A 12,181-nucleotide genomic window follows, 5' to 3' on the forward strand; every position below is an offset into this window, starting at 1 on the left:
ACTTCACCTTCCAATTTCATTGATAAATCCGCAAAAGAAGTGAGGCTGTTATCCAGGAGTGAGTGAGCATAACTCCTTTAGAGAAAGGGAATGGTGAGAGTGATGATGATACTTGGTTGTCTGCTATTTCACCCTACACTGTCCCGTAAACCATCGCTGAAGCTGTGAAGGTTTGGTTGGGGTGGGTATACTAACCTCTTAAGTGATGCTTCTATCAGGTATCAAACCAGGGTCTTTTCACTTGTTAAGTGACCATGATAACTATGGCATTACAGAGGCAGGGTGCTAAGTTTTAATTTTTAAATTAACTTGTTGATTTGATGCCTCTGGGGCAGAAAAGTATAAAACAGGGACTTTCCAACCCAGAGGCAGGAACATGATCACTGCTCCACAAAACATCACACTGCACATGACATAGTCATCTTTACCAACCTGTTTGGACATATTTTCACACATCATTAGGATAGGTGAGGCTTGAACTCACAACTCTAGGCCCATTGCATATAACCTATTTGTAAGATATTTTCCCAATCAACCTGTTCATTGATGGTAACACTCATCTCTGGAGCGAGGTGGGACTTGAACCCAGGCCTCCTGGCTTAGAGGTAAGGACATTACCACTGTGCTGCTAGCAGCTTTATAATTAGTTGTACACAAGTCAATATACACAAGACCTCAAACACACTGCAATCAGTTGGTGACAAGCTATTATCAGCACCTAATTGGTTAATTTCTTCCAGTTTAACTTATCCCAGCCAAAAAAAAGTTTCACTCCTCTGCACTTTAAGAGTGGGATTAAGGAATTAAAAGGAATGAAATCTCCAAAATAAAAATGTACGCCTGCAAAAGCTCTTTATCACAGCCTACAATAATTATAAGCTTACTGTGAATTATTGCCAGACACAATTATTAATCATGCAGTTACAAGATAATGCCACAGCTTAGAAAGAAGTAATCTGAAACTAAAATACGAAGCACATTTGAGTAAAACTTTACTGTGCAGAGGTGGGAAATGCATGCATCTTTGGTGCATGTTGTGCTGATAAGGCGACTTTAATTTCTCTTTTTGAATATCTCCCCTTACAAATTGATCTCAGCAAGGTGGGTCAGAGATAATTGCCCTCATTCTCCATGGAGTTGGGATCGAATTTCAGACCTGGGTTGGAGGCAGTGGGAAATGTCAACCTATGGGCATTGTGCCCATTGAGCTGTGCCTTGCTGGACTTGAGAAACTTAATGGTTTCAAGCCTCAATAGGAGAGTGAGCCCTCAGCACACAAACTAGCAGGAGCTCACTGCTTTAGGTCTGGGAGATCCAGTGAAGCAAGCCATGATGTGGAGGAGCCGGTATTAGACTGTGGTGGACAAAGTTAAAAATCACACAACACCAAGCTATGGTCCAACAGGTTTATTTGGAAGCACGAGCTTTCGGAGCACTGCTCCTCCATCAGGTACCCTTGGAGCAGAATTTATAGCAAAAGATCACAGTTGACATGCAACTGAAATGATATGTTGAAGAAACGTAGATTGCTGTTAAGTCTTTAATCTTTTAGAATGGGTTGCAGACAGTCAATCCATGTAATATTTTATAAATTCCACTTTGGAAACAGAACCAGTCTGACTCAAGATTAGGATACAGACAGACTCTAACCTCATACCTTTTAATGCACTGTCTGAGCTGACATGCCACTTTTTTTTATAAAACCTTAAGTCACCTCAAGAATGTAACTTAAAAGAAGTTCTGGAATTTACGTATTAATGAACCGAAACCTACAACCCATTCTAAATTTGAAAGACTTAACAGCAATCTAGGTTTGTTCAATCCATTATTTCAGTTGCGTGACACTGTAATCTTTTGCTATGAATTCTGAGTCTTATGATCGTATATTCCACACCCACCTGATGAAGGAGCAGTGCTCTAAAAGCAAATGCTTCCAAATGAGCCTGTTGGACTATATCCTGGTGTTGTGTGATTTTTAACAGTGAAGCAAGAGAAGACCTTGTGAATTTTGTTGAGGTATGCAAACTGATGCTGATAATGGGCATACAGGTGATAAAAAGTCACAAAATGTTGCTTCTTACATCTGGTGTATATCGCTTCTATTGTTTTAAATCAATGAGTTACCTAATCCTATCATGGTTGAAGTAAAATACACATGGTCAGAAACATAGGCCAACAGATGGATAGGTAGATCTGGATAGTTAGATTGAACTGCAGATAGATTGTCAGATTGAATACATGGGTTAAAAAAGTATATCATTTGAATTCTAAATCCTATTCCCACTATGATCTATTTGTCCTCAGATTCCCACACTGAGCCAATGAGGTTCAGTGCAAGCTTGAGGGACAGCTCCTTACCTTTCAATTTGATGCATTATAAACTTCCAATTTCAACATTGGATTTAGTCATTTTGGACCTTACTCTCTCCCATCCTTTCTTTTGATGGTAGCACTTGCTCACTATATTCTGGTATTCCTTTTACAAGTTCCTCAGGCCCATATTGTTCTCACTTGCATGACCATTATCATCACCAGTTGCCTGCATCAATGTCCCCTTTGAGACTTAATCTCTTCTGCCTATCACTGTCCTCATCAAAGTCTATCTGATCAAGAAGAAACAAGGGAATTGTTATTAATTAGTAGTAATTAAAATCACGTCCATTTACTTGACCATCTTTCATTCTCTTTATTGTATGATGCAGCTACAATACAGAAGTGTTCTCATACCAACACTTAATCTCTTCCAATTGTTTTTTATTGTTCATTCATGGGATGTGGGTATTGCCGGTGGGGCCAACATTTATTGCCCACTTCAAATAGCCCTCAAGAAGATGGTGATGAACTATGTTCTTACTTTGCTGCAGTCCGTGTGGTGAAAGTACACCCTTAGCTTTGTTAGAGAGAGTGTTCCAGAACTTTGACCCAGCAACAGTGAATAAATGGTGACGTAGTTGCAAGTTTTCGTAAGGAACTTCAGATGGTGGTGTTCCCATGTATTTGATGTTCTCTTCCTTCTAGATGGTAGAGGCTGTGTGTTGGAAGGTGCAATCAAATGAGACTTGTTCAGTTTCTGCAGTACATGTTGTAGACACTGCAGCCGCTGCAATCATCTTTTGCTGTTTTTGGCAGCTTTTGGAATGCAAATTTGTAATACTATGTTTTCAACACTACAACAGTGACCATACTTCAAAATAATTCATTGAAGATGCTGCAATTTGGGAAGTCCTGACAAAGGAAAAGGGACTATACAAATGCAAGTTCCTACTTTAAGTCAATATGTTCCTATTGGCCATGGTTGGTGAAATTATATTGAGATTCTGAAAAGCCAAATCTAATCCTAAAGAAATGCAAGTGAGGCTGAATTCATTATTTTCGGTTCATGTAGAAACCAACAATTTAAATGGGCCTGTCCCTTCCAAAATTAATATGGTTGACTCTTAAGAAAGTCACTTAGTCTGAGGGCAATTAGGGGCAGCCAAGAAACTAGGAATGGCCTTTTCAACATCACCCAGATCCTATGAAAAACTGAACAAAAAGTGCATTTATATTGACTAGCAAATTGAATTTCAAACATTTAAGGTGCTCTACACTTAAACCTCTGCAACATCTCCTTCCATGTTTGTTGATAGCATCTTTAATTAAATTTAAAACTAAAGTCATTGTTTTATATTTTTCAGGTGCTAAAGCAGAATTACAAACGAGCAAATCCACATTCCGAAGGACAGCTCAGCTCTTGGTTGCCCTCTGCTGGCGTTTTATTAAAATACAATATTGCATGAAATGCTTTACAATATAAAGACGAACCTCAATTATCCGAACGTCGGATTATCTGAAGAAGATCTCAAGATCCCGACAGAAGCATTACATTAAAGAGGTGTTTCAACACTGATTACACCTTTTGTTTACAATGATTAAAAATGAACTCAGGTAACTGAAATGCTGCTGAGAATAGTCCTGGACATCGATAGGAGGCCAGGCACCGTCTCCATATGACTGACCTCCTGCCCTCTCTCCCCACACTTGCCCTGGAGTTCTACACAGAGGTGTAACCTAAACCCCCCTTCCCCAGATAATCTCTCCAACATTGTCCTGAACAGGGCAAAGGTGGAACTTGTCAAAATGTTGAAGTAAAAGGTTTTGTGTGTGTGTGTAGCTCACCCACCCCACAAAGGCAGCAGCTGTCTTACTGTTGAGGCTGACGGGGGGTCAGGGTTGGACGGGGTTGGGGGTGCAGATGGTGGGGTGCGCGTAAGGGTTGGGGGGCAGACAATGGGTGGGGGTGAGCGCGCAGTGTGCTGCTGCCCAGTCTCCTGAACGGGGAGTGGACTTAGCAAGTGTTCGCTGTGTCAATCCCATTAAACTGATGGGGGTGGCGTGAGGCTACGGCAATGCTGCAGGTCCCTTATACACAAGTGTGTGTCTGCTCAGAAACAAACCCTGAGACAGAGAGAGGGAGCAAGGCGGGCAGAGCGAGGAAAAAGGAAACTTCAGAAAACTCCGAGCCCCAGAGGAGAGGCTTTGAATCAATTAACCAAATAATCAGTTATCCAAACGAAATAGTGCTGCTGATCTTGTTTGGATAATAGAGGTTTCTCTGTAATGGGATTGTATGAGAGGAAGGTGCGGTGTTTCCTGCTGCTGCTGTCTGTGCCCATTTGGTGCACACTGTTCACCACTAATGTTCCTGTTGTGTGCCACCTGTTCACCATTCATCTCTCGAACCCTCGCCTCTCCGTTGGCTGCACCTCTTCGTGGCCTGCTTGCTGTCCCACTTTCAATCAAGCTCCTTCTTGGGGATTTGGTGGGGTTTGGGTGGCCACTAGTTGGCATTAGGTGAAAGGTGAGCTGGGTGGCAAAGGGTCAGATCGGACAGCAAGCAAAATGACGATGACTTGGCAGAGGGGTGGTGAGTGGGGGCAGACAATGGGTACACAATGGCATCTGTAGTAGGAACTGTGTACGTGCTGGCAGATAGACTGCATGCTGGCATTCAACGCTATTCCTGACTGGAGGTAAATGTCTCTTTACTTCCAAAATCTACAGCATTTTGCTTTTGTAAAAAGGAAGAAAAGGTAGGGAGGTGAGGTAAGCAAGACAATTGTATTATCAGGGTTACAGTAACAGTGGAGAACAGTAAAAAATAATCTTAAGTGGAACATCTGAATTGGAAGAGACCTTCCAATGTGACGAGAAGGGATGCAGCCGGAGTGAAATGTAATGGAAGATTAATGGGAACATTAGCTATATTTCTGGATGCCACACTTCAGAAAGGACATGAACACATTGGACAGAATGCAGAAGAGATTTACAAGAATGCTTTCAGGAATGAGAAGCTTCAGTTATAGATGTCATAGTGTCACACAATAGATCTTTCAATCCAATTCATCTGCACCAACCAGGCACTCCAATCTGACCTACTCCCATTTGCCAGCATTTGGCCCATATTCCTCAAAATCCTTCCTATTCATGTACTCAATCCAGATGCCTTTTAAGTAGGGGAGTGTCAGAAATACTGCCACTCTGACAGCTGACTCTGTAAAGGCAGTACAAAAGGCAAGAACTGTTGGGGTAGCATGGTGGCTCGCTGATAAGCACTGCTGCCTTACAGCACCAGAGACCTGGGTTTGATTCCACCTTCGGGTACTGTTGTGTGGAGTTTGCACATTCTCCCCACGTCTATGTAGGTTACCTCCAGGTGCTCTGGTCTACCTCCCACAATTCAAAGGCCAGGTAAATGGGTCTGGGTGCGTTACTCTTCAAAGGATTGGTGTGGACTTGTTGGGCCAAAAGGCCAGGTTTCACACTGTAGGGACTCTATGATCCTATAAGTGTTTTTTAATTGAATCAGCCTCCGCCACCTCCCCTAAACACTAAACCTGAAGTGCAGTCCTCATTGTAAAGAGAATGGATTGCAGAAGGTGGGATTGGTTTCCTTGGAGAGAGGGAGGTTATGAGATTTGATGGAAGTTTTCAAAATAATGAGAGGTCTGGATGGAGAAGGGAGGGAAAAACTGTATGTACTCCTGCAGACAAATCGGGAATAAAAGTGCACAGATTTAAAATAATTTGCAATGAAGGCAAATGTAACACGAAAACAAAATGCTCCCTCACACTGTGGTGAAAGTTGTATGATTTATATGTTGATATGTCTTGGAGGTGCCGGTGTTGGACTGGGTTGTACAAAGTTACAAATCACACAACACCAAGTTTTAGTCCTACAGGTTTATTTGGAAGCACTAGCTTTCGGAGCGCTGCTCCTTCATCGGGTGGTTGTCATCACGCGAATGATCCTGAACCACCTGATGAAGGAGTATCGCTCCGAAAGCTAGTGCTTCCAAATAAACCTGTTGGACTATAACCTAGTGTTGTGTGATTTACGTGTTAATATCATTTTTGGAATTTTGATTTCAAAATAGAGGCAGATGGGTTTTAGTCACTTCTGCAAAGGGTTTTCTCTTGGACTGAATTCGGCATTTTTCAGAGAGCAGGTGACTGTGGTAATGTTTACATTAGTGGGTTTATGCCAGGTGAACCTAGGGTAGACAACATTCTTTAATTCATTTCATTTCAATTCAAATCGGCTTGATTAAAGATCTGCAGATTATTAGAACTGGGTAACTTTAGACTGTAAGATTTATAAAAATTTAATGTCAGCAGCCCCATAGCTTTGAAACTGTGAGGTGTCATTTAAGAGATACCATGAGTTCAGATAGGGATTGATGTCTCTGGATTTGAGTCTCTGTAATGGAAAGTGTTGGAAAACTTGGTTTTGTTGAGTTTTGTTAAGATTACTAAAGGTGGAAGTACAGGTGATGTGTCAAGCCTGCTGCGTGTGGGATCTCCTGAATACCATTGTGATCTAGAACAAACCCAACCTTCAGTAGGTTTTTGGCATTTCAACAGCTTCAGTTCAGAGCTTATGAGCTTGAAGCTGAACTCCAGACACTGCACTGCACGAGGGTGGGGGAAAGTTATCTGCATTCTTCGTCCTAGTACACAGCATAGGGTGTTCTGATATGGTCTGTGATCAGAGGCAAAAGAGTATGACATTTAGCGAGGCAGTTAACAGGACCCAGAGGGTAGGAATATTATTTGTCTTCCTTCCTACCTATCTGCTCCACCCTCCTCTCTGACCTATCATTTTCACCCTCATCTTCATCTACCCATCACATTCGTAACTACCTTTCCCCCCAGCCCCACCTCCCTCCATTTATCTCTCAGCCCCATTGGCCCATAAGCCTCATTCCTGATGAAGGGTTTATGCCCAAAACGTCAATTGTCCTGCTCCTCGGACGCTGCCTGACCTGCTGTGCTTCTCCAGCACCACACTCTTTGACTTCTTTCCACTTGTTTGGATGAGAGCAAGGGGCTTCAGATTGGATATGCAAACTGATCAGGGCACCATGGTATATGAAGCCAGTTCAACTGGGGGAAATAACTGGGAATTTAGTCCTAGTAGGCGATCGTGTCATAAGGAGCATTAACATCATGCTCTACAACAATGAGCAAGAATCCAGAGCTGTGTCACCTGTCCTGTGTCTGGGCTTGGGATATCTGCTCAGGAATGGAAAGGTATTGCAATGGGAGGGGAGGATACAATGGTTGTGGTCCATGTGGGTACCAATGACATAAATTCAACAAGGAAAGTGGTTCCGCATTGACAATATGAGGAACTAGGCACTAAATTGAAAAGGAGAGTTTCAAATGTTACAATCTCTGGTTTAATGTCTGAGCTGCAGGCAAAATGGCCTCAGATACATAAAATTAGAGAGATGAATAGGTAACTGAAAGATAGGTGTGGAAGAATTAGATTTCAGTTCATTGGCCAGTGCCACCAGCACTGGGGGAAATGGGAGTCTACGCCTGAATTATGCTGAGACCAGTGTTCTTGGGAGGTAGAGAGCATTATAATCTAAATGGTGAGGACAAAGGAACAAATATAGAAAGATGTAGTAAGTCAAAGAGTATAAAGAAAAGTAGTAATATGGAAAATGAGGGTTAGAGAATGGCAGGTAAATAGCCAAGGAATACTCCAATAATCAATGTGACATGTTACAAAGAGACCAAAAAAAGATAAAATTGAAGGCTTTGTATCTGAATGTAGCTTTCATAACAAAGTAAATAAATTGATGGTACACATTGATCAAAATAAGCACAACCTGATAACTCTTTTGAAGACATTAGCTGTAAAAGGACAAGGATTCAGTCCTCTATACTGAGGGATATTTGAGATTCAAGAGTAATAAGAAGCTCGGTAAAGGTGGAGGAGTAGAACTCCTCTTATGATTTGTGCAATAGTTAGAGATGACTATGCTTCTGTTGATGAGAATGCAACATCAGTTTGGGAATGGGGAATATTGGGGGAGCAAAGTCAGTAATGACAGTGGTCTACAGACCCCTTCACGGTAAATACAATGTGGGACAAAGCGTGCAGGAAGACATATTGAGTGTTCGTTAAAGATAGACAGCAATCATCTGGATGAAGGGTCATGAGACCTTAAACATTGACTCTGTGTTCTGCCTAGAGGTGCTGCTCGATCTGCTGAATTTCTCCAGCAATTTCTGGTTTCATTTCAGCAACAACCTTTGATAGCTTTAATCCACATGTAAACTTGAAAATCAGATTGGCAGTGATAACCTGGCTGATGAGTTCATAGAAATCTTCTTTGTGATAGTTACTTAGAGCAGCATGTTCTGGAACTTAGCAGAGAGAGGTTACATAAGTTTTGATATTGTGTCATGAGTCAAGATTAGTTGCAGTTCAAGGCAGCAGTTCATCACCTTCTCAAGAAACTAAGGGATGGCAAGAAATGCTGGCCCAGCCATCAACACCCACATTCTAGAGAATAAATAAGTCACTTCTAGGTAATAATGACCACAACATAATTGAATTTTTCATGCAATTTTAACAGGAGAAGATTGAGTCTAGGACTAATGCTTTAAACCTAAGTAAGGACAATTATGTGGGCATGGAAAATGCTGAACTATCTGAAGTGAACCGACATAATGGATGATGGATGATAGAGATTCTCAGTAGTGGCCTTTAAAGGGATATTTCACTTGAGTCAAAATAAATATACTCCCCTATAAAGTCATGATTTGGGAGCAACGCTCCAAAAGCTAGTGCTTCCAATTAAACCTGTTGGCTATAATTTGGTGTTGTGCGATTTTTAACTTTGTATCCCCTATAAAGGAAATTCTAAATGGAAGATTCATCACCTATGGCTAACTAAAGAAGTTAGGAAAAGCACCAAACTTAAGGAAAAACATTCACTCAGAAAATATGTGAGGCAGATGAGGTGATCGGTCAGAATATAAAGAATGGCAGAAAATGTCTACACGTGCAAGTAGGACCAAGATATTGGAGTGTGAAAGGAAGTTGGTTAGGATTGTCAAAAAGTATAGCAAGAGTTTTTGGAGGTGTTTAAAGGAAAAGAGTAAATAAATTGAGTCTTGATTCCCCAAAGGGTGAGAATGTGACGTTCACAGTAGATATTAAAGTGTTGTTGGCTGAAATTAACAAATATTTTGCTTCTGTCTTCCTAATAATGGTTGTAAATCAGGAGCTGGGAAGGAGAGAGGAACTTAATGAAATCGCAAAGGAAGCAGTATTGATTAAACTGACGGAGATCAGGCTGACAGGTCTCTGGGTCCATACGGCCATAAGAAATAGGAACAGGAGTAGGCTATTTGGCCCCTTGAGCCTGCTGTGCTATTCAATAGGATCATGGCTGATCCAACGTTCCTCACGTCCACTTTCCTGCCCTTTCCCTGTAACCCTTTATTACCCCAACTGATCAAGAATTGATTTATCTGAACGTTAAACAAGGACTCTACTTCCATAGCTCTCTGTGACAAGGAGTGACAAAGACTTGCAACGACCTGAGAAAAGAAATTCCTCTCAACTCAGCCTTAAATTGTTGCCCTGTTTTTCTGAGACCATGCCCTCTGATCCGAGACTGTCTCATGAGTGGGGAGCATCCTCTCAGCACTTACCCTGTCAAACCCCTTAAGAATCCTATATTTAGCAATGAGATCACCTCTCATGCTTCTAAACTCCAGTGAATACAGTTCCAACCTGTTTCGCCTTTGCTCATAAGACAATCCCTCCACACCAGGGATCATGTTCATGAGGCTTCTCCGAAACGCCTCCAAATGAATTATATATTACTTTAAATAAGGGAATGAAACTGCTCTCAGTACTTGAGCTGTGGTCTCCCTAGCACACTGTACGAGTGCAGGGAAACTTCCCTACTCTTATAGTCCAACCCCCTTGAAATAAGGGCCAGCATTCCATTAGCCTTCTTGATTACTTGCTGCAGCTGAATGCTAGCTTTCTGTGTTTCATGTATAAATACCTCCAAGTCTGTTTGCATTGCAGCTTCCAGCAGATAGACTTCATGGGTGGTACAGTGGTTCAGTGGTTAGCACTGCTGCCTTACAAAACCAGCGACCTGGGTTCAATTCCACTCTTGGGCATCTGTCAGTATGGAATTTGCATGTCTCCCCGTGTCTGTGTGGATTTCCGCTGGGTGCTTCGGTTTCTTCCCACAGTCCAAAGATGTGCAAGTTGGGTGGACTGGCCATGATAGATTGCCCATTGTGTTCTGGGATGTGTAGGTTAGGTGTGTTAGCCACTAGAAATGCTGGGTTCCAGGGATAGGGTAGAGGGGTGGGTTACTCTTCAGAGGGTTGGTGTGGACCTGTTGGGCCAAACGGCCTGTTTCCACGCTGTGGGGATTCTATGATCCTACAGTCTTAAATGAGGTAGGAGATGCATTGTGTTGAATTTACAAAACTTCCTCAATTTTGGAGAGGTTCCATCAGATTGGAAAATAGCAAAAGTCACCCTTCCATTCAAGAAGGGATGAAGGTAGAAAACAGGAAAAAAGATAGATCAGTGAGCTTGACGTCTGTCACAGGGAAGCTGTTAGAATCGATTAGTAAAGAGATTATAATGATTACCTAAAAATGGAAAGTATTCTGGAAGAGTCAGTATGGTTTTGTGAAAATCATATTTGGACAATTACTTAGAAGTCTTTGACTCTCATGTACTGTGGATAAAGGGTAGTTTGTACCAGTGCTGTGTTTGGATTTCTAAAAGTCATTCGATACCGTACATTTCAAAGTTTATGGCAAAAACCTGAAACTCATGACATCAGAGGTAATGTGGATAGAAGATTCACTGGCAGGCCGAATATGCATAAACAAGTATTTATGTTATTGGCATGATGTGAGAAATGTAGCCTCTACTTTGCACTTTACTGGGCCTCAATTTCTAAAGATTCACATTAACCTCAGGTAATGGGAGCAAAGGCACAGTGGTTAAATTTGCAAATAACACTAAAATCAGTGGAAAAGTAAGTTGTGAAGAAGTTTTAAGGAGTTTGCAGATGATACAGACAGGTTGGATGATTGGGCAAAAATCAGGGAGATGGAGCATAATATGGAGAAATATTCATTTTGACCTGAGGAATGATAAAGCAGAGTATTATGTAAACGGAGACCAACTGCAGAATTCAGTGTTATAGAGAGATCTACATGTAATACTACATGAGTCACAAGATGTTAACATGCAGGTGGAGCACATGATCAAGGAAACCAATGTGTTACTGTCCGACATCTCATTGAAAAGGCCTAAGGATCTAAATGACTCCTATGTTGCTAATGTATTTGCAAAGGCAAGGACTGACAAGAGATGGTGATCATGGCTTTGTGCGTGGGAAATCATGTCTCACAAACTTGATTGAATTTATTGAAGAAGTAACAAAGGATTGATGAGGGCAGAGCGGTAGACATGATCTATATGGACTTCAGTAAGGCATTTGACAAGTTTCCCCATGGGAGACTGGTTAGCAAGGTTAGATCTCACGGAATACAGGTAGAACTAGCCATTTGGATACAGAACTGGATCAAAGATGGTGGTGGAGGGTCATTTTTCAGACTGGAGGCGTGTGACCAGTGGAGTGCCACACGGATCACTGGGTCCACTATTTTTCATCATTTATATAAATGATGTGGAAGTGAGTATAAGGGGTACAGTTAGTAAGTTTGCAGATGACACCAAAATTGGAGATGTAGTAGATAGTGAAGAAGGTAACCTCAGATTACAACGGGATCTTGACCAGATGGGCCAATGGGCTGAGAAGTGGCAGATGGAGTTTAATTTAGATAAATGTGA

This window comes from Chiloscyllium plagiosum, chromosome 12 (genome assembly GCF_004010195.1).
Source record: "Chiloscyllium plagiosum isolate BGI_BamShark_2017 chromosome 12, ASM401019v2, whole genome shotgun sequence".
Classification (NCBI taxonomy): Eukaryota; Metazoa; Chordata; class Chondrichthyes; order Orectolobiformes; family Hemiscylliidae; genus Chiloscyllium; species Chiloscyllium plagiosum.